We start from the raw sequence: 22,964 nt of genomic DNA, 5'->3' as shown, positions 1-22,964 counted from the left end.
AGGACTTGGTGAAAATCAAGCTCTCTGGGAAAGAAAAGACTTTTCTGTGGCTTAGACTCATGGTGACCTCTCCAATTTTTCTCTGACTGTTGTGCCCCTACAAAGCCTCTCCTGTTAGAGCTCAAGCACAGAGTGACAAATGGTAAGTGACGCTATGCCATTGTCATTTCAGCTGTGGCCTCTCATCCTCCAGTTGTGTGTGGAATAAAACACTGCAGACTGAAGGGCTTCCTCTGGCCTTTGCTTTACCCATACCACTGTCATTCTTTTACTGGTGGTATCTGCTTCCTAGCAGCAATAATCTCCAGAGGTCCTTCCCAACCCCTACCATTCTATGACTCTAAGTAGTGGCTCCTTGCATTACTAGAATATCTGGACTTGTGACAAGTGCCATTTTCTAGGACAACCTGTGTGTCACTTCCAGATTTCACATCTCATCCTGTCTGCAAGTCACCCAAAGCTCCCTCTGTGGGTCATCAGTGAGCCATGCGATGCCACCAGGGTGATCCATCTTGTTCTAAAGGAAATGGTGAAGTACACCTGTGTTGGGTCAGATAAGTGGTACTTGAATGGTGGTGAGTTACCACCAGCTCTCCCGTGGTTGTTAAAATCTGGAGGTCTAGCTTAGATGTTGTCAGTGATGGTGTTATATTTAGAGGTGATGATGAACCTCCTTAGTTTTGGTCTTAGTCCAGACACCCTGGCTGGAGGCCACAAGCTTTGTGTTGTGGTTCAGACATGTTTTGCTTCATTTCCTCCACATGTCTTAAGGCAGCTCTTGGTAGATTGTGAAGCAGATCATCAAGAGAAGCTGCACCTCACTCCCAGATTCATACAACAACTGAAGTGGTGGAACTGGGAGGGTTGAGGATGTGTCCTGAACTGACACTGGCTATGGAGAGAGGGGCGGGAAGACAAAAGGGATGGAATTTTGGACAAAGAGCTCATCAAAAAGACTGCAGTGGGCTAGAGGTACTGAAAGGGCGAGATGTCCCTGTTCTCCAGGTTACCCAAGGGACTGTGACAAGAGTGCTCTCTGTGCCAGCAGCACTGTGACTGCACAGGAAGTAGCTGTGATATCCCAGTTCTGTCTTGTCTCAAAACAGTACACTGGCAGGGCTGACAGCCCATAATGACTCTATTGTCTCAAACAAGGTGTGACATTACCTGGTCTGAACAGATAGGGTGGTGGTTTGATGGCCTTTAACAGCCCCCACAGAATGCTGCTAGCCTGGTACAAGGTTTAACAAGGAAGAGCGAGATTTTCTGCAGCAAAACCACTGCAACAGTGCTGGGGATAGGCCAATGGCAGACACTGCATCTGAATGCTCACTCCTCTGTGCACACCTCACTCATGCATCCTTTGTAATTTGGAGAGACCACCCCCCATCTGCCAAAAAGGGTATAAAAGGACCACCCTTCTGGGGTTCACCGTTCGGCATTGGTTCACTTGGTGTCAGTAGCCTTGGCCACCTGGGCAAACAGGTGTCAATCAACACTCCTCATATAATGGGATTGACAGGGAACTGCTTGGAGGAATCCAGCACAGAGTGACAAAAATGCTGAAGGGAGTGGAACATCTCCCTTCTGAGGAGCTGGGTCTCTTTGGCTTGGAGAAGAGGAGACTGAGGGGTGACCTCATTAATGTTTATAAATACGTGAAGAGTGAGTGTTCTCAGTGATGTCTAATGATAGGCCAAGGGACAATGGGTGCAAGCTGGAGCATAGGAGGTTCCACATGAACATAAGGAAAAACCTTTTCACTGTGAGGGTGACAAAACACTAGAACAGGTTGCCCAGGGAGGTTGTGGAGTCTCCTTCTCTGGAGAGATTCCAAACCTGCCTGGATGCATTCCTTTGTGACCTACTCTAGGTGATCCTGCTCTGATAGGGGGGTTGGACTGGATGGTCTTTTGAGGTCCCTTCCAACCCCTAACATTCTTTGATTTTGTGATTATGTGACCCAAGCTGGTAAAGGCTTGCAAAAGTTTATGCAGTTTCTCTAGCTTAAAATACACCCACCAGGTAAAATCATAGAATCATAGAATGGCGTGGGTTGGAAGTGACCTCTGGGAATCATCTAGTCCTACCTCCTTGCCAAAGCGGGATCACCTAGGGCAGGTCATACAGGAACACATCAAATTTTGGGGCATTACTAGGAAGTCAACTCCTGTCCTTATGCAGGATGCTGCATTGCTCCTCTGAGTTTGTGGAGTAATTTCATCTCCGTGTCAAGAAAATCATGGTGGGCATCCCATTTCATTGATAATAAGTCTACAGTTGGCATGTTCTGCTGAATCTGAGGTAGGGTTTGAACACCCGTTTGGTTTATGTTGTGCATTGATGTGTCTTCCTCAGCATCTACTCATGTTCTTCCTTCCCCATCACCCACCAGGAAGTCTCTGTTTACAGCAAATATTTTGCAACTGCTTCCTCCAAGTGTCAGAGTTCTAAAGTAAGAGGTATCTTGTGACCTCTGCATGTAGCATCTCAAGCGAAGTGTTTTTAAAAAAATAATTAAAAAAGAAATAATTCTCTTTTTTTCTGACCATATTTATCACACAGGGTTCTAAGAAAAATCACACAGGGTTCTATCAGACAGGGTTCTAAGAAAAAGATGGTACCAGGCACTGAGGTAGGAACTGCCCAACATCATGGGCTGGTTGCATCTTGGGGGTCATTCCCAGCAGTATGGGCTGCAGATGGAGAGAGGGAATTCTGCCCCTCTGATCTGCTCTGCTGAGACCCCACCTGCAGTGCTGGGGCCAGCTCTAGAGTCCTCAGCACAGGACAGGCATGGACCTGTTGGAGGAGGGTAAGAGGAGGCCAAAGCAATGATGGGAGGGCTGGAAGCCTTCTGCTGTGAGAGAGTTGGGTTTGTTCAGACTGGAGAAGAGCAGGGAGACCTTCTGGTGGCCTTTCAGGACTTAGAAGAAGGATGGGAACAGACTTTTGAGCAGTGCCTGATGTGACAGGAAAGGGGTGATGGTTGGAAACTCTAAGAGGGAGATTCACATTACAGAGGAGAAAGACATTCTTTACACTGTGGTGGTGAGACCTTGTCCCAGGTTGCCCAGAGAGGTCGTAGATACCCCATCTCTGAAACCATTCCAGGTTGTCTGGGGCTCTGAGCAACCTGCTCTAGTTGCAGATGTCCCTGCTGACTGTAGGGAAGTTGGACTGGATGGCCTTGAAAGGCCCCTTCCAACCCAAACCATTCCATGATTCTATGAAAGCCTTCTATATAAGAATTTTTGAGAGCACACCACAAGCTGGAGCGGTCCTTTGCTGTCTGGACTTGCTACAAGGGACCTTCTCAGCTTTATGTGTGTCAGCTCTTGCAGGCAGTTCCATTTCTCTGGTCTTGGGGCTTCCTTTGTTTTGCTGTCTGCGAGCAGCCGCAGGGTGTCCTGCTTTTGGTACATGAGGTTCATGTTTCCTGCAGGAAGTTGGACACCAAAGCCCTGCTGCTAAAAATACTCTGGCTGTTGATGTGTGTGTTTGTGGGTGGGACATAGTGGTGAGGAGAGTCACAGGACTGTTCTGTGATGTGAGGGATGGCTAAATATATATTAAAAGTTTAAAAATATACATTATTCACCACATTTGGCATTAGAATACATTAAGCTGTCACCGAGAAGCTTCCCTTCTTTAGCTGTTCCTTCAGCCAGCGTTTCTGTGTTGCTCAGTGTCTCCTAGAACATATCTTCTGGTCCTATCGCTTGGTAGGTGATTTTCAAAGCTTGATGCTCTTTGTCTTACTCTGACGGTAACCGCTGCGTTTGCCACGGTGTGTAACTCAACTCAAATGATATGGCCTGGAATGGTGTCCTTGAAAGCAAGAGTCCTCCTTCAGTCACCTGTTGTTTTGGATCCTGAGATACTTTACCCAGGAAGACTGGCACCTTCTGAAAATAGAGACAGTATTTTTTGAGTACCTGATAATTATAGTTTGCCCCTTGAGACCTGTCTGAGGAGTAGCTTAGAAATGTCCAGGCTGTTATTGGTTCCTCACCCTTTTTCCATTGTCTTACAACACTTGGCTGCTTAATTTCCATTGTCGTCACCACAAAGCAGAAGAGGAAGTGTATCAAGCTCTTACACTGGCAGTTGGTACTTTGCTTTTCTCACCTAGAACCACAGTTAGGGTCTATCACAATGCTTTGGCAGGTCTTGGAAGAGAAGCTCAAAGTAGTTTTGATAGTTTGCATGACTTCAGAGTAGTGTCCTCCTGGGGGTGTCTCTGGTGAGCTTCTTGGTGTCTCTTGAAACATTCCAGAGTTGTTGCAGAATCATAGAATTGTTTTGGTTGGAAAAGACCTCTAAGATCATCAGGTAGTTCCATGACTGTTCCAATGCCTACATGTGTCAAAGCTTGGCTAGCCTTATGCTTACCAGAAGTTAGAACCTGCAGCAGCAATGATCTTCCATGAAATGAGGGGTTTTATGTCTGCTTTCTCTACAAATTCATAGAATAATAGAATTGTTTTGGTTGGAAAAGACCTCCAAGATCTTCAAGTCCATCCATTGACCAAACACCACTATGGCCATTCATTGCTTCCTTTCAGGTCATTAGGGTAAGGAAATGCTCTACTTTCAGCCCATCACTCGTATTAAACTTGTTACTCTTCTTGCTTTCCACCATGTTCTATGATGTTCCTGCTTCATGAGCCCAAGCTGACAATTAACACCTCCAACATCTAGTTTTCTTCTCAGAGTCAAAAAAACCCAAAAGAGACTCATGAAATTAACCTTCCCTAAACCACAGAATCCTAGAATGCACTGGGTTTGAATGGATTTCTAGAGGTCATCCAGTTCAACACCCCTGCAGTGAGCAGGGACATCTGCAACTAGAGCAGGTTGCTCAGAGCCCCATCACATCTGATCTGGAGTGGTTTCAGAGATGGGGTATCTACGACCTCTCTGGGCAACCTGGGACAGGGTCTCACCACCCTCACAGAGAAGAATTTTTTTCCTTCTCTCTAGTTTAAATCTCCCCTTTTTAGTTTCAAACCATCACCCCTGCCACAACAAGTCCTGCTCAAAAGTCTGTTCCCAGCTTTCTTCTTTGCCCCTTTAAGGCCTGAAAGGCCTCCAGAACATCTCCCTGGAACTTTCTCTTCTCCAGGCCTCACAGCAGATGGCTTCCAGACCTCCCATCATTGCTATGGCCTCCTCTGACCCTGCTCCAACAGGTCCATGTCTTTCCTGTGCTGAGGACTCCAGAGCTGGCCCTAGCCCTGCAGGTGGGGTCTCAGCAGAGCAGATCAGAGGGGCAGAATCCCCTTCATCCACCTGCTGCCCAGACTGCTGGGGATTAGCCCAGGACAGGTTGGCTCTGGGCTGTGAGCACACATTTCTGGCTCATGTGCAGCATTTCACCCACTAGCACCCCCAAGTCCTTCTCCACAGGGCTGCTCTCCAGCCTTTCCCTCTGCAAGCCTGGACTGATACTAGGGGTTGCCCTGACCCAGATGTAGGCTGTTGCATTTGGCCTTGTTGAACCTCATGGTGAGAAAACTTGAAAACTTCTGGAACTTCAGTGTCCTGGGTGATGAGGGTAAACCCATGTGAGATATTCTTTCTGTTTAGTCTTCTGTTAAAAGGAAACCACCTGGCCTGTGCCTTTTGGGCATCCCTGAGACAAAAATACTTCCTGACTTCATCACAATGTTGTCTCAGATGTGGAGGAGTGACACAGAGCCAGACAGTTCCTTGGAAAGGAAGCATGGTTGCCTTGAGCTTATCAGCTGTGCACAGATGTCAGCTCAGCCCTGCTCCTGCTCACTAAGAACAGCTGAGGGTAGCTGTGCTCAGCCCAGCAAAGGTGAAACCTCCTTGCCTCTGGGGTGGGTTAGAGTTGGCCTCGAATAATGAAGAAAAGCAGATCATAAATGTCCAACTTTAGAAGAGCAACCAAGAAGGTGAAGGGTCTGCAACACAGGTTTTATGAGAAGCAGCTGAGGAACCTTGGTTGTACAGTCTGGCTCTCTACAACTTCCTGGCTCTACTAAACTTCTTTGTCTCTACAACTAGTCAGAGCCAGATGGGGGTTGGTCCTTTTTCCCAAGGAACAAATGACAGGACAAGAGAATTGCACCAGGGGAGGTTCAGGTTGGACATTAGGAAAAATTTCTTCACAGAAGGGGTTATCAGGCATTGGAAGAGGTGGTTGGACTTGATTAACCTCTTTGACCTCTAAGATCAACCTAACACCACCATGTCCCAAAGTGCCATGTCCACACACTTATTGAACACCTCCAGGGATGGTGACTCCACCACCTCCTGGGCAGCCTGTTCCAATGCCTGACCACTCTTTTAGGAAAGGAAGTTTTCCTAATACCCAACCTAAACTTCTCCTGGTGCAACTTCAGGCCATTTCCTCTTGTCCTATCACTTGTTGCTCAGGAGAAGAGAACAACCCCCATCTGACTCCAATCTCCTTCCAGGGCACTGGGAAGAGCCAGAAGGTCTCCCCTCAGCCTCCTTTCCTCCAGGCTCAACAACCCCAGTTCCCTCAGATGCTCCTCACAAGTCCTGTGCTCCAGACCCTTCACCAGCTTTGTTGCCCTTCTTTTGGTAACTACAGAGACTTTGATGTTGGTGTATACAGAGCTTTTCATCACAGGGATGATGAAACTCAGACTCAGTTTTGGTCTAACCTGGCTCCAGAGAAGCTGTGGCAGCCTGAGGCCAACCAAAGCTGCTTAGAACAAACTCACTGCAGTATCAAAGTTCTCCCTGGAGGAATGAAATCCAGCCTGGCTCTTTCTAAGCCATGTAAATCTGGCTTATTGCACATTACTGAACAATCCTGGTTGCAGAAGCTCACGTGAAAGGAAAGCAATAGATGGGATTTATTTAATCTGAAAAAGAAGGAGAGAAGAAAAAGGCCAAGGAGCTGTGGCTGTGTTCTTCTCCCCTTCAAACTACACCATTAAGGTTTGAAACTGCTTAGTGAGTTGTGCTAAATCATTGGTGTTTTGTTCACAGCATAGTTAGTGATCAGTTGCTTGTCTCTTCTGTAGGCTTAAGATGAACTTGAAAGCTCCATGTGAAGGAAAAAAGACCTATCCACTTTTCCTCCAATTGTACAAGATCACTGATAAGGTTAGGTGAGAGTGTTGATCTGTATGAGGGTCTACAGAGAGATGTGGCCACACTGGATTGATGGGCTGAGGCCAATAGGATGAGGTTCAACAAGGCCAAGTGCTGGGTCCTGCACTTGGGTCACAACCCCCACAAGGAATCTCCAGGTTCATGGGGTGGAGTGGCTGGAAACTTCCCAGCAGAAAAGGAACTGGTGGGGTTGGTCAACAGCAGCTGAATCCAGAGTGTGCCCAGGTGGCCAAAAAGGCCACCAGCATCCTGGCTTGGAGCAGCAAGAGTATGGCCAGCAGGAGCAGGGCAGGGATTGTCTCCATGGACTGGGTACTTCTGAGGCTGCACTTTCAATCCTCGGTTCAGTTTTGGGCCCCTCCTCTAAGGAGGGCATTGAGGGGCTGGAGTGTGTCCAGAGAAGGGCAACAAAGCTGGGTGGAGAGTCTGGAGCACAGGACTTGTGAGAAGCAGCTGAGGGACCTGGGGTTGTTCTGCCTGGAGAACAGGAGGCTGAGAGGAGACTTTCTGGCTCTCTACAACTCCCTGAAAGGAGGCTGGAGCCAGGTAGGGGTTGGCCTCTTCTCCCATGTAACAAGTGACAGAAGAGGAAATGGGCTCAAGTTGCACCAGGGGAGGTTTAGGCTGGACATGAGGAACAATTTTGTCACCTTCAGGGTTTTCAAGCTCTTGCCCATCCTGCCCAAGGAAGTGGTGGAGTCCCCATCCCTGGAGGGGTTTCAACACTGTGTAGATGTGGCACTGAGGGATGTGGTTTAGTGGTGACCTGGCAGTGCTGGGTTAAGGGTTGGACTGGATGGTGTTGGAGGTCTTTTCTAGCCTAAGCAGTTCTGTGGTTCTGAGCTGCCAGTTGGCTGAGACTCCACCTCTTCCATCACTTGCAAATAAAGACAGCCAAGAAGTGCCAATAGGCGACAGATGTTTTATCTCTGAGCCAGCAAAGACATTTCATGGCAAGCAGACCCTGAAAAGAATTGCTGCCAGGAACATGTCTTCTGCTGTATGACCACGTGCAGATCCTTCATCTCCAGCATGTCCCACATAGGCCCAGAAGGCAACAGATCCTTCTCTGTTGCAATGTCTGTTGTCAAAAAAATAAGCAAGAGCTGGTATGTTCAGGAAGTTCTGAAGCCACACTGATGTCTACAAAACACTTTTTCAAGAACCATCCCTGCTGGATTAGCTGAGAGGAGCAGTCTGTTGGATTGACCTGGTCTGTGAGATGTCCAACAAGGGCAAGTGTCTCATCCCCTTACAAAATGTTCTCTCTTTTTGTGGTCTTTAAAAGTCAATGATACCTTTTCACACTTCTAAACCTTCTGGTTTAATGGCCATGGTGGTGTTAGGTTGATGAACTTAAAGGTGTCTTCCAACCAAAACAATTCTATGATTCTAATACAGCCATGCTCCCACAGAAAAGTTTTTGCTGGAGCTACAGCTCTTCACCTAGGGATCTTTGTGCCTGGGTTCTACAAGTGGCACCTAAAACCACACAAAATCTGTGACCCAAGGCTGGTGGCACTTTCAGGCCAGACCTGTCTGAGGCTATTGGCCAAAGGTCAAAGGCTGCTGGTAATACTCAAAGCAGCAGCAGCTAATTGACCCAAGCATTCCCATTCCGCTTTGGTGTCCATCTTTGTCTCAGCAATCCTTCCTTGTTGCTCATCTGTTTTCTTCTTTTCCAGAACTTACCAACCAAAGACAAGATGATCTGTTAAACCCATCCGTACATAGTCACAGAATCATGGAATCACAGAATTGTTTTGCTTGAAAAAGACTTTCAGGATCAAGTCCAACTATCAACCTAATACCACCATGGCCATTACACCATGTGCCAGAATGCCATGTCCACACATTTCTTGAACACCTCCAGGGGTGGTGACTCCACCACCTCCCTGGGCAGCCTGTTCCAATGCCTGGCCACTCTTGCTGCAAAGAATTTTTCCCTAAAATCCAACCTAAACTTCTCCTGGCACAACTTTGGGCCATTTCCTCTTGTTCAATCACCTGATACTGGAAGAAGAGACCAAACCCACCTGGCTCCAACCTCCTTTCAGGGAGTTGTAGAGAGCCAGAAGGTCTTCCCTCAGCCTCTTCTCCAGGGTGAACAATCCTGGTTTCCTTTGCTGCTCCTTACAAGACTTATGCTCCAGACTCTTCACCAGGTTTCTTGTCCTTTTCTGGACAGGTCTCCTGACCTCTCTCCCATGGCCTCAGCACCTGAGCTGACCCATCATCATGATAACACTGTCCTCATATTATCTCTTCCAGATTTCTCTTCCCAGAGCTAGGATGTGGACAGGCAAAACTTTCTTAGCCTGCTCTGTTACCAGATCTTCCTCTTCCTACCATGCATCACTGTTTCTCTCTAACCAGTCCCTGGCATTCCCATGGGAACATAAGCCAAGTTCCTGATGCTTCTGCTGGCCAAATTTGTACTCACATTGAGTCTTTTCTGAATCTTTTTCACCTAAAACTATGTGTGTATGACACAGTACAGTCTGGATCTCCATGAGAGCATGGGGAGACAACGTGCTGATGCTCAGTCTATGAAAGAGAAAGACTTAGTTTCTTCATATTGGGAGATGGTGCCTCTCCAGAGGACCTTTCTGGTACTTCCCAAATGAACGTCCACGCTGTAGCCCATCAAGAGCTTGTGGTCCTGTGTGTGCATACTTTTCTTCATACAGAATGGTTTGGGTTGGAAGGGACCTTTCAAGGTCATCAAGTCCAATCTTTCTGCAGGGACATCTGCAACTACAGCAGGCTGCTCAGAGCTCCAAACAACCTGACCTGGAATGGTTCCAGGAATGGGGCATCTACCACCTCTCTGGGCAACCTGGGACGAGGGTTTCACCACCCTTACCATAAACAATTTATTCCTTAGATCTTCTATGAATGTCTCCTCTTTAGTTTCATCACCCCTTGTCCTGTCACAACAGGTCCCACTAAAAAGACTGTCTCCATCTTTCTTACAGACCCCAACTGTAACTAAGAGCACCTTGAGATGGTTGGAAGAAAATGAGCATGTGCCAGCCACAGTCCCAGCAGCCAGTGACTCATCAGTGTGCACTTTCACAAGCCCATAGTTTGATCTGTTCATTCCAAACCTATTAGCAATATGTGGCCTTCAAAATATGCACCTGGATGGGGTCATGTCATTCATCCTTCTCCTTGAGGCAGGAGAAACTCTACCTACAGCATTCCTCAGCAGTATTTTGTCTAACCTGTTCTTAACACCTCCAACAGGGAGACTCCAGAGTGTCCCAAAGCTCTTCACATCCTACCATTAGGACTTTTTCTTGGTGGCTCACCTAAATCCACACTTTTGTGATGCACCAGGAAGGAACTTTCCTCCTGTGGAGATTCTAGGTAACTGTGGGTTACACCAGGGTTGTTGTGAGGCACAGTCCCAGATCCTGGTGCTTATGGCCCTGCTCCAAACCCACTGATTAGCAGAAGAGAATTCCTCAGTTACTAGAGTCCACATCAGCTGCCTCCACAAGTCTGTCTATCCCTTGTCTTCAAGGAACAACAGCCAAAATACCTACAAGGCTCTTCAGAGGAAAATGTTCATCTCAGCAACTGGTGTAAGTCATGATTTGACCTAGATCCATATTTCATACCTAGGGGAAGCCTGTGACAGAACTTCAGAGCATTCAGAACTGCATGATGAAGTCTACGGGCTAAGATGACACTCGTGTGAGAAGCAGGGCTGTTCTCTTCCCCACAATGCACTGTGAGAACATACACATGGCTCCAAAGATCCCCCAAAAACCCACTGTAGAAATGACAACTGGAGTGTGACTCTGCAGAGTGGACAGTTGATCCCTGCTCCAGCCCCTGAATAGAATAGAATAGACTAGAATAGAACAGAAGTCTACTGAATTTTCAGTTCACCAGATCTTTAACACAGAAGTAATGGAGGAATGTCACTGAAAGTATTTTGTTTTCCAGTCTGCCTGTCTCCTATGATCCATTCATGTCCTATTTTCCACATCATTCTTTAGGTGTGGAGAAAACATCTTAAGTCACATAGCTTCAGACATCAAGTCCCATCTTAAGACTCCCTCCTACAAAACACAGCTTTACATCCATTTTTATGATTTCCCTCATTTTTTCCCCCTCTGTGTTTTAAATCCTTCTGATCTTTATTTCTGATTCCTAATAAAGCCCCAGGTTGCTTGGGGACCGTGACAGCCTTCAAACATGAACACTTGCTCCCAGAACAAGGCTGGGATTCTAAAGGATGTCTTTACTCCCTGACACAAGAAATCATTTAGATTGGCTATTAGGAAATTTTTCTTTCCTGAAAGAGTGCCCAGGCATTGGAAGAGGCTGCCCAGGGAGGTGGCAGAGGCACCATCTCTGGAGGGGTTCAAAAAAATATTTGTAGACATAACTCCTGGGGACATGGTTTAGTGGCCATGCTGGTGTTAGGTTGGTGGTTGGACTTGATGATCTTAGAGGTCTTTTTCAAAGAAAATGATTCTGTGCTCATTTGGAGAAGGTTGAAGGGAGACTGTATTGCTCTGTGTGAACGGAGGTGGGTGTTGGACTCAAGAAACTCTAGTGATAATGCAAGAGGAAATGGCCTCAAGTTGCTACAAGGTTTAGTCTGAATATCAGGAAAGATTTCTTTCCTACAAGAGTGGTCAGGCATTGGAGCAGGGTGTGCAGGGAGGTGGTGGGCTTGCAGGCACTGGAGGTGTTCAAAAGCATGTAGATATGGCACTTGGAGACATAGTTTAGTGTTGGGCTGATGGCTGGATTCAATGATCTTAGAGGTCTTTTCCAACTGTAATGATTCTGTGGTATAATAGCCATGGTGGTGTTAGGCTGATAGTTGGACTCAATGATCTTAAAGGTGCTTTCCAACCAAAATGATTCTATGAATAGTCTGCATATAACAAGAAGGGCAATTAGTGAAGCTAGAGCTAAGTTCAGTTCAATACCCACTGGGCAGCAGCAGAAACAAGAGGCTTTGTGGAGCCCATCTGTGTTCAGGGCAGAAACAGTCACATCTCCATTTCCTTATGTGCAGACATAAGGACACCCCATCCCCTTGGCTTGAGCCCAAGGTGCCTTTCAGAGTTGCTCCAGCCCAGGAGCCACAGCTGCTTGAAGCTGCTGGCCCTCACTGCGAGAGGGCAAAGATTTACAGTCGCAAACAGATGGCCTCTCACACGCCCTGACAGGCTCCAGATGTGTTATTTTGATCTCTCTTTATTTATTTAAACCCCGATTAGCTCAGCAATAGTTTCTCCCACCCTAAAACCACCAGAGCGATGTGCAGGTAGGAAAAGCCAAAGCCCAGCAGCAGGCTGTGATGGTTGCTAACGGGATTTTTCCACAAACAAACAAGAAACAAACGGGGGAAATTAAAAATAAAAAAAGGATTGGGATCGCAGCCCGCTCAGCGGAGGCCCCGGGTCCAGCAGTTCCCGACCCAGCGTTTCCTCTAGGGCTGCCCCCCAAGCCCCTGCGCACTTCCTCGCTGAGGGGGGCAAATGGGCGCGACCTCCCCAAGATGGCGCCGGCACCCCCACGCTTCCTCCGTACCCCTCGCTCCCCCAGGGATCTGTAGGGTGGCATGGGCAGAGATGCCCCGACCTCCTCAACATGGCGCCGCTGGCTGGCTAGCCGCCCGGTCGCCCATGCTGCTGCTGCTGCTGCTGTCGCCTCCTCATCCTTTTTCACCCCCTTCCACCCCTACCCCGACCTCCTGCAAATGGCGTCGTTCTCTCGCCCGGCGCGACCCTTGCCCTCCTCATGATGGCGGCGTCGCCGGGCTATGACGCCATACGTCCTCCTCCTCCTCCTCCTCCTCCTCCTCCTCCCCCCTCTTCTCTCCCTCTCCCCCCCCGGCCTCCTCCCGCCGCCGCCGCTGCCGGTCCCCGCCTCTCCCGCTTGCCATTGCGGCGGCTCAGGGCGAGCCGCTCCTCGTCCCCTCTCGGCTCCCTCCCCGGCCGCCGCCCGGCAAGAGGCTCCACGGCGCAGGCCCGCCGCAGCGCAGCCGCTCTGAGGTGAGTGTCCTACCGCGCAATCTCCCAGCTCCTCCAGCCCGGCGCAGCCGCAGCAACGCGGGGGCCCCCGCCGGCCGCCCAGGCACCCCCGGCTCACGGCTCCCGCGCCTCCCCTCAGCGCCGCCGCGGGGCCGTTTAGGCCGCGCTAGGCCCCGCTGCCGAGGCGGGGGAGCGAGGCCCCGTGGCGGGCGGTTGGGCCGCTCCCGCCCTGCTGCCGGTGTGGGGGGGTGGTGGTGGTGGTTGGCGGCGGGGCGGCGGCCACGGGGCCTGCGGGGCGCTGGGGCGTGGGGGGGCCTCTCCCGGTCGTGCCCGGGAGAGGTCCTGGGGCACCGAGTGCGTTTCTCCCAGGCGGGGAGCAGTGGGAAGGGGGGCAGTGCCGGGAGGGAAGGATAGAGGGAGGGATGGGGAAGGCAAGGCGGGTGCGGGCCGGGCCCACGCGTCTGGCCGAGGCGGGTGTTGCAGGCTGCGGGAGCAGGTTGCTCCGGCCCCGCTTTCAGCCCGTCCTGCTCCGGGGAGAGAAGTTGGGTCGCGGCTGCAGCCGTTTGTGGGGCATTTATTCTCCTCCCCTTTTCTCTTTTCTTTTTTCCTTTCCTTTTCCTGACTGCAAATGGATGCCTTCTGGCAGCATCCTGGGCCGGCGGTGCCCTTTTGCACATGAGTTGTGGAGCCGAGTTGAAATACTGCTAATCACACAACCATATTTTCTTTTTCTCCGCGCCCCCCCCGTAATATAACCAAAAGGCTGCAAAAGCCGTTTCTCTTTGTTCTTGGGTTATACAACATTTGGTTTAGGAGAGACCTGGTCCATGGCTGAGCTGCTCGGGACCTTGTTAGTGTAAATAATAATTACAGGACAGAAGTATTCACCTCAGAAGTCTTCATGTTTATGTAGGGTTAGTAGGTCTCAGCTTTCTGGCAGCTACAGATAATTTTCATAGCTGGGGAGATGCTTTCACTGCCCTTCTTCAATATTTGGATCTCTGCTTTGTGTTCTTTTCCATCTTCATTATTTTCAGAATTGAGCATTTTTACCTCAGAAAGGCATTGTTGGTTTGGTGTTCCCCCTCCCCCCACCACCTTCATCTCTAATGCTGCTGTCCAGACAGGGTTTTAGCCCCTTTTCCTATGTCCTGGAAGGTGGTAAGAGTATTTTCAGCTCTGTGGTTATGTGTGTGGTGGTTGTTTTTCATAGTTTTGTTGGTGACATAATGGCAGTTTGTGCTCATCCTTTCTTTAGCAGTAGCCTTACCTTCTCTTCTGGTTGATCTCCCATCATTTTAAAAACCTGTTACATTGAACCTTTACTGCCCTGATGTTGGGGGAATATGTGATAAATTGTTCATCTTCTTCTAATTTAGATTTTCATGTCTATGGTAAAACCAGGAGCAACAGTTTGTTTTCACTGAGGTCGAAAGAGGAAATATATAATGAAGGCAACTCTGGAAAGATCAGGATGATACTAACTTTCTTCAGAGTTTTAATCTTCTCCATCTTGGAGAAGTGTTACAGTTAGTGTTTCCTTAAGTCATCTCATCTGCTCATGTAACTGCCTATGTGTGTTCACTATTTTATAGACTGTTGGGTTTTTTTATTGTATTTTCCTGGTGGAAACGGGCACAGGGGTGTTGAGTGACAGAGATGAGCTAGTGTGTACCCAGGTGACCAAGAAGGCCACCAACATCCTGACTTCTGTCAGCAAGAGTGTGGCCAGCAGGACCAGGGCAGGGATTGTCCCCCTGGACTGGGCCCTGATGAGGCCACACCTGGAATCCGGGGTTCAGTTTTGGGCCCCTTCCTGCAAGAAAGACATTGAGGGGCTGGAATGGGTCCAGAAAAGGGCAACAAAGCTGGGGAAGAATCTGGTGAGGAGCAGCTGAGGGACCTGGAGAAAAGGAGGCTGAGGTGAGATCTTTGTGCTCTCTTCAGTTCCTGAAAGGAGGTTGGAGCCAGGTGGGGATTATTCTCTTCTCCCAAGGAACAAGTGACAGGACAAGAGGAAATGGCCTCAAGCTGCACCAGGGGAGGGTTAGGTTGGGCATGAGGAACAATGTTTTCACTGAAAAAGTGGTAAAACCCTGGGCCAGGCTACCCATGGCAGGGGCAGATCCCCATCTGTGGAGGGGTTTCAAACCTGTGGAGATGTGGTGCCTTTCAGTGGTGATCTGGCAGTGTTGGTTTATTGCTTGGACTCCATGATCTTGGAGGTATTTTCCAACCTTTATGATTCTGTTATTGTATCAACTTGTTTCTCAGCAGCCTTGCATCATTTAGGAACAGACTTTACAACCAACAAGGCATGGGCCATAAATACAGCAAGCTGGGAAACTCTCTGCCTCCTACATGGTGGGGTTTTTTTTGGTGCAGTTTACATATCTCAACAGCATCTGCTCTTCACAAAGTGTGTGGCCTGATGGATGTTCACATGATATAGGTGGTATGAAGCATGGGTCTGGTAATGAGTCTGTCCTTGGCAGCCTGTGTTGGTGTCTGGGTAGGCAATAGGATTTTTGGTGTGGAGCAATGAAAGCCTTTGTGTCAAATCAAGATCAGTTAACTTGTGACATTTGACATCATACCTGCTGTGCTTCAAAGATGTTCCTATGGAGGTAATGTGGCCTGGCTGTGTGTAATGAGTGTGTAAGTTGTCCCAATGCAGGTTTGTGGCACGGATGTGGAATGTGCCATCCAAACCCTGCTGCCCGATGTGCCGCAAGAACAAATACCTTGACCTTAGAAGTAAATAAACCAACAGAATGAGGTGATTCTTCTCCTCTGCTCTTATGAGACCCCACCTGGAGTACTGCATCCAGTTCTGCACCCCCAGACACAGGAAGAACCTGGAACTGTTGAAGTGAGTCCAGAGGAGGGCCACAAAGATGATTGAAGGGCTGGAGAACCTCCTCTGTGGAGACAGGCTGAGGGAGTTGGGGCTGTTCAGTATGGAGAAGAGAAGGTTCTAGTGAGACTTCATTGTAGCCTTCCAGTACCTGGAGGGGGCTACAGGAAAGTTGGGGAGGGACTTTTTACAAGGGCTTGTTGTAATGGAATGAGGGGCAATGGATTGAAGCTTGAAGAGGGGAGATTTAGGCTGGAGATTAGGAAGAAATTCTTTGTAGTGAGAATGGTGAGATGCTGGAACAGGTTGCCCAGGGCCGTTGTTGATGCCCCCTCCATGAAGGTGTTCAAGGGCAGGGTGGATGGGACCTTGAGCAACCTGGTCTAGGGGGAGCTGTCCCTTCCTGTGGCAGGGGAGTTGGAACAAGATGCTATTTAAGCTCCCTTCCAATTCAAACCGTTCTAGTGATTCTGTGAAACCACCCTTGATGAAAACGAGCTCTATCAGTGAGAGTCCTTAGTGCATGCCATGTTTGGAGGTTGCCCTTCTCTGTAGCTCCGTCAGGAACATCTGTGGTACAATCTCGTTCACAGAGTGAACCACAGTGAGCAAAGTCCACCTTGCTTCTGGATAAGGTTGGTCAAGCAGGGGCTTTACACACTGTAATTTTGCACCTCAGTGAATTGTTTCAACTTCCCTTGACAAAAGCCTCTGTTACTGGTGAGCTGCACAGATGTCACCTTCCAGATTGCAGGTATTTTGGTGTGAGGACTACTTCCAGTGTTGGGATTTCGTCATTTTTCTGTCACTCAGCAGCCGGAATTATCTTTTCTTAGACTTTAACCAGCCAGTTTCACTTCTGGCAAGCTCAAGGCTGGAAGATTTGAGCTGTAAGTAAAAATAAAGAACCACAAATGACTGGTTGAGAGCAGGAACCCAGACTGGGATCACTGGGGCCACCTTCGTTGTAAATCTTGCTTGTAGGCTACATCATGTCAAACATCTGTTGCCATGTTCATGCTCTGGGAATATTTCCATTGCTGCTTCTGCTTGATTTTTGTCTGCTGAGGGAGATTTTCATGGCAGCTTCTCAATCTTTTTGAAGGCTTTGGAGTTGTTATTTTGTTGTCACCCTTCTCTGATCTGGAAGAAGGAAAGAAGTGTTCTGCTGTGCCCCTGAATTCCTTTTCCCACAGAAATTGAGCATAGATTTTTATACATAAAAAGGTTGCACGGTGTCAGGAGAAATCCTCTTGCAGTGATGATTTTTTTTTTTTCAGTGCAAGAGGTGCTATAAAATTTAGCCTTGGACTTTATCTTTCTTCTGCTGCTTCTCAACTAGATCCATTGGAAAACAATGTGGTTAAGATTCTGTGTGTTACTGATTGCCCAGTGCTTGAGTTGTGAAATAAAAGAACTTTCAAACTCACTTCTTGGTCTTTTTAAATAACTTTAACTGCATAACAGGCTGCACTTATTTTGGAGAGAATGAAGAAGAGTGTGGCCAGCAGGTAAAAGAGAGGTTCTCCTCCCCTTCTACTCTGCCCTAGTGAGACCACATCTGGAGTCCTGGGTCCAGTTAAGGTCTCCCCAGTTCCAGAGAGACTGGAAACTACTGGAGAGAGTCCAGAGGAGGCTCCAGAGATGCTAAGGAGCATCTCTGTGAGGGGGAGAGAGACCTGGGGCTGTTGAGTCTGGAGAAGAGCAGACTGAAAGGGGATCTGGTCAATGCTCAGCAAGAGCTAAAGGACCTGTGGGGGGCAAGAGGATGGGGCCAGACACCTGTCAATGGTGCCCAGTGACAGAACAAGGGGCAATGGGCACAAACTGGAACCCAGGAGGTCCCATCAGGAGCAACTTGTTGGATTTGAGGGTGCTGGGGCCCTGGAGCAGGCTGCTCAGAGAGGAAGTGGAGTCTTTCTGTGGAGGGATTGAAACCCACCTTGGTGTTGCAGTCCTAGACAACCTGCTGTGGGTGACCCTGCTTTAGCAGTGGGGTGGACTGAATGATCTAGAAAGCAGGCCCATGGAGAAAGACTTCGTGGACAGCAAGTTATCCATAGGGCAGCAATGTGCCCTTTTGGCTAACAGGGCATGTGGCATACTGGGGTGCATCAAGACAAATGCCTGTGTCAGGTCTTGGGAGGTTCTTCTACCCCTCTACGCTGGTGAAACCACACCCGGAGTACTGTGTCCAGCTTTGGGCTCCCCAGATTGAGAGAGACAGGGATCTACTGGAAAGAGTCCAACAGAGAGCTACAAGGATGATTGGAGGACTTGAACATCTCTTTTATGAAATAACACTGTGAGCTGGGGCTTTTTAGTGCTGAAAGGGGACTTTACTAACATCTGTAATGTCTGAGGGGTGGCTTTCAGGATGAAGATGATGGTCTCGTTTCGGTGGTGCCCAGTGATAGGACAAGGAACAATGTGTACAAGCTGGAACATGGGAGGTTCCACCTCAACATGAGGAGAAACTACTGTGAGGGTGACAGAGCACTGGAACAGGCTGAGCAGAGAGGTTGTGGAGTCTCCTCTGGAGACTCAAAACCTGTCCAGATGTGTTCCTGGGTGACCTGGCCAGGTCAGGTGGGGTTGGACTTGATGATCTCTGGAGGTCCCTTCCAAACCCTAACATTCTGTTATTCTGTGATTATCTTTCTACTACTCCATTGGAAAAGTTAACAAATGGTGCTGAGGTGGCCCTTGAAGCAGATATTTGTGACTCATGCAGCTGTAATGAACGTCATTAGCTCTTTGGTACCAAGCCATCTGTTAAGTGTGCTTGTCTAAAACTAGGGCTGGCTACAGCCAATTTAAATCAAAGTGGAGGAGAAAAGTTTCCACTTCAGTTTAGTTTTCACACCCAATTCAGAGCTCCATTGGTTGTCATCATGCTTGGAAGGCTCTTTCACAAACTACTGAAGGTCCTGCATAAGAACAGAGTCAAGTTGCAGCAAGTCTCTAGGATGGTCTCAGCTCTGGGACAGTATTTATATGGGGCAATGTTTATTTGGCGAGTCCATCCTCTTACGGGTTTGTGTGCAGTTGGTTGGTAGATCAGTTTAATGGTTTCTTTCATCCCCACTCTTGAATGCAGATAAATACCCATGCCCCAGTCTGTCACTTACTTCAGTGAGTGAATTCTTTTGTCAGCTATTGCAGATCTCTTCTTCAATTCATTTTGTGTGTGAATCTAAGCCAGGTAGATACATCCTAGCAAACCTCTGTTCTTAAAGTACTTCAGACCATAAAGTGCTGACCATCTCTAGCATCTTCTCTTTTCCTCCACCTGGAACTTGAGCTTCCACCAGAAATTCACCTCTTTCCAATGTCAAAGCTACCATTAGCAGTGGAGTGTGGGGGAAGGTTGGAAGGTTAAGAGTCATGCAGTGCTTTCTGTGATGGGTGGCATAAACCTGTCAGCTGTCTGGGCTCAACCTGGACCATCCAGGCACCATCCTACTTTGGGGACAATTCAGGTCTATGCATTGAATCAGAATGTCATCCAGTACCAACCCACCTGCTGTGGGCAGGGACACCTTCCACAAGACCAGGTTGCTCAAGGCCTCATCCAACCTGGCCTTGAACACCTCCAAGGAGGAGGCATCCACGACCTCCCTGGGCAACCTGTTCCAGTGTCTCACTGCCACTCACTCTAAAGAATTTCTTCACATACTTGGTCCACTGCAGCAACTGCAACAGAGTTCAATAGTTGTGTGGGTTTGCTGCTTCCATCCCTCTTGCCACCAAAAACTGGTGGGATAGAACCAGTCTCTTCCATTGACAGCTAGAAAATGGGGAGGTGGAAGCTATATTTGGTGGAGCATGTAGGAGAGTGACAGGCGTCCTGCTGCACACTGATATTTTGATGTCAATGAAATACCATGGGTGGGGTTTTTTCCTCCTGGAAGAAAGCTGTGGCTGCACAAAGACTCTTGGGATGCTTGTGATGTCTTAAAGGTGTCTTCCATTCACGTGCTGACTCTGTAGTATTGAGAAGTCCAGCATCTCCTTTTCTTCCCATTTTTCCTCCTTTCTTGGAGACTTTACTGCTTTCAGTGGGCACTAGAGCCTGGTTTTGTGCTGGAGGATGAAAGGTGTCCTCTGTACAGAGCATGATGAGGTGTCTTTTGCTCTTGGTGCTGGGCTCTGAGCCTCTGCTTCCACATTCTCATTATTTTGTAGGGTATTGACTACTTTATGCTTCCATTAGGCTGTGTGTAAGGCAGATTCTGGCCTGGTAGAGGTTGAAGGGAACCACTGGAGAGCATCACTTCGAATCCTGGATTCAGTTTTGGGCCCAACACTACAAAGAGGACATTGAGGTGCTGAAGCATGTCCAGAGAAGGGCAAAGAAGCTGGGCAAGGGCCTGGAGAACTTCTGAAGAGTGCCTGAGGGAACTGGGGTTGTTGAGGCTGCAGCAAAAGAGGCTGAGGGGAGACCTTGTGGCTCTCTACAGCTCCTTGAAAGGAGATTGGAGCCAGGTGGGGATTGGTCTCTTCTTGCAAGGACAAGAGGAAATGGCCTGAACTTGCACCAAGGGCAGTTGAGGTTGGATATTAGGAAAAATTTCTTTCCAGCAACAGTGGTCAGGTGTTGGAAGAGACTGCCCAAGGAGGTGGTGGAGTCACTATCCCTGGAGGTGCTCAAGAAATGTGTGGACACAGCACTTTAGGACATGGTTTAATGGCTTTGGTGGTAGTAGGTTGATGGTTGGACTCAAGGGTCTTAGAGGTCTTTTCCAACCAAAACAATTCTATGATGCTGTGATCTAGTCCAGACTCCCTGCTAAAGCAAGGTCACCCACAGCAGGTTGCCCAGGCTCACAATGGCCAGGTGGATTTGGAATCTCCTCAGACAAGGAAATTCCACAACATGTCTGGGCAGCCTGCTCCAGGACTCCACCACACTAACAGCAAAAAGGTTTCCCTGTGTGTTCAGGTGGAACCTCCTGTGTTTCTGGTTTGTGCCCATTGCCTCTCAGGCTGTCACTGGGCACCACTGACAGGAGTCTGGCCTCATCCCCTCATACTCCACCCTTTAGTTCTTGCTGAGCATTGATCAGATCCCCTCTCAGGCTGCTCTTCTCCAGGCTCAACAGCCCCAGGGCTCTCAGCCTTTCCTCCTCACTGAGATACTCCAGGCCCCTCAGCATCTTTGGAGCCTCCTCTGGACTCTCCCGTAGTTCTCTGTCTCTTGAACTGGACAAAACACTGTGTATCAGTTTCTTCCTTCTCTCTAGTCTAAATCTTGTCTTGTCACACCAGGCCCTGCTCAAAAGTCTGTCCCCAGATTTCTTCTCAGCCTCCTTAAGCAGTGAAAGACCACCAGAAGGTCTCCATGGAACCTTGCCTTCTCCAGGCTGAACAATCCCAGCTCTCTCAGCCTGGCCTCACAGCAGAAAGCTTCCAGACCTCCCATCATTGCTGTGGCCTGCTCTGACCCTGCTCCAACAGGTCCATGTCTCTCTTGTACTGAGGACTCCAGAGCTGGCCCCAGCACTGCAGGTGGGGTCTCAGCAGAGGGGCAGAATCCCCTCCATCCACCTGCTGCCCAAACTGCTGGGGTCAGCCCAGGGCAGGTTGGCTCTGGGCTGTGAGTGCATGGTTCTGGCTTGTGTACAGCTTTTGACCCACCAGCACCCCCAAGTCCTTCTCCACAGGGCTGCTCTTCAGCTCTTCATCCACCAGTCAGCCTGGCCCATGTATGCGACCTTGCTCCTGTTCGTGCACTTGGGTCTTGGTCCTGAGGTTCACATGGACCCACTTCTCTAGCTTGTCCAGGTCCTTTTGGATAGATCCCATCCCATTGGTGTGTCATCTTCAGCTCTACTTGGTGTCATCTGCAAACTTGCTGAAGGTGCACTCGATCTCACTGTCTGTGTTGCTGCTGATGTTAAACAGCATTATTAACCTCTTAGCTTCATTTTGCAAAGAGTTTTGGAAAGAGACTTCAGATAGCTGTCTTCTCTAGACAACTTCCTGATTTAAAGTTCTTCTCATGGTTGCTTTGTGTTTTTTTTTTCCCCAGACTTATTCTTTCTGTATCATGAGTTTTCATGACAGTGAGAAGGTAAATCCATAAATGATCCTTCTCGAGGAAGAGGCCCGTGGTGGTCTCTGTTCCTATGACAACTGTAATACTGAGACCCTGATAATATGAAGCATATGTAGATGGAGGTGATGGTGAAGAGATATGAAAGACATCTAAATGTAGCAGCAAATAAAAATTCCTCGTCCATTTTCAGTGCAGCAGACACATGGTTGTGTGTTGCAGCAGCTCTAAAAACTGAATTCCCCCAGGGTTTGTGTACCATGCTGCATGGTCAAAGCAGGAAAAGCCACAGCTCAGCCCTCTCCTGAGGTGGGTGAGGGCTGACAAACCATGGTGGACAGTAAGTTGGTGGACACTAAGTTATCCACAGGACAGCAACATGCTGTTGGGGCCAAGAAGGTCAGTGGTACAGGGAGGGTGTGGCCAGCAGGTTGAGGGAGGTTCTCCTCCCTTTCTACTCTTCCCTGGTGAGGCCACAACTGGAGCATTGTGTGTAGTTCTGGGCTCCACAGTTCAAGAGGAATAGGGATATACTGCAGAGTGTCTGACAGAGGCTGTGAGGATGATGAAGGGACTGGAACATCTGTCTGATGAGGAAAGGCTGAGAGACCTGGGGCTGTTTAGCCTGGAGAAGAGAAGCTTGAGGGGTGATCTTGTTAATGTTCATAAATATCTGAAGGGTGGGTGTCAGGAAGAAGGGGCCAGCTCTTTTCAGTGGTGTCCTGTGATAGGGCAAGGGGCAATGGACACAAACTGGAATACAGAAGTTCCTCCTGAACATGAGGAGAAAATTCTTTGCTGTAAGGGTGCTGGAGCCCTGAAGCAGGCTGCCCAGGAAAGGTTGTGGAATCTCCTCTGGATGTCTTCCTGTGTGACCTGCCTTAGGTGATCTTGCTTTGGCAGGGGGAAGTTGGGCTTGTTGATC

The 22,964-nt window shown here is 48.8% G+C and overlaps 1 protein-coding gene across 1 annotated transcript in view; it reads left to right on the top strand.

The window, feature by feature from the left end:
• The first annotated feature begins 12,986 nt into the window (after positions 1 to 12,986).
• NRF1 (nuclear respiratory factor 1) overlaps positions 12,987 to 22,964 on the top strand; it is a 77,833-nt gene continuing 67,855 nt past the window's right edge. Inside the window, exon 1 of the mRNA XM_054178663.1 lies at positions 12,987 to 13,145. The gene's annotated coding sequence lies outside the window, so the exon portion shown is untranslated. The remainder of the gene's footprint in view (positions 13,146 to 22,964) is intronic.

This window comes from Dryobates pubescens, chromosome Z (assembly GCF_014839835.1).
Source record: "Dryobates pubescens isolate bDryPub1 chromosome Z, bDryPub1.pri, whole genome shotgun sequence".
Classification (NCBI taxonomy): domain Eukaryota; kingdom Metazoa; phylum Chordata; class Aves; order Piciformes; family Picidae; genus Dryobates; species Dryobates pubescens.
This window is presented reverse-complemented; position numbering and strand designations above follow the sequence as displayed.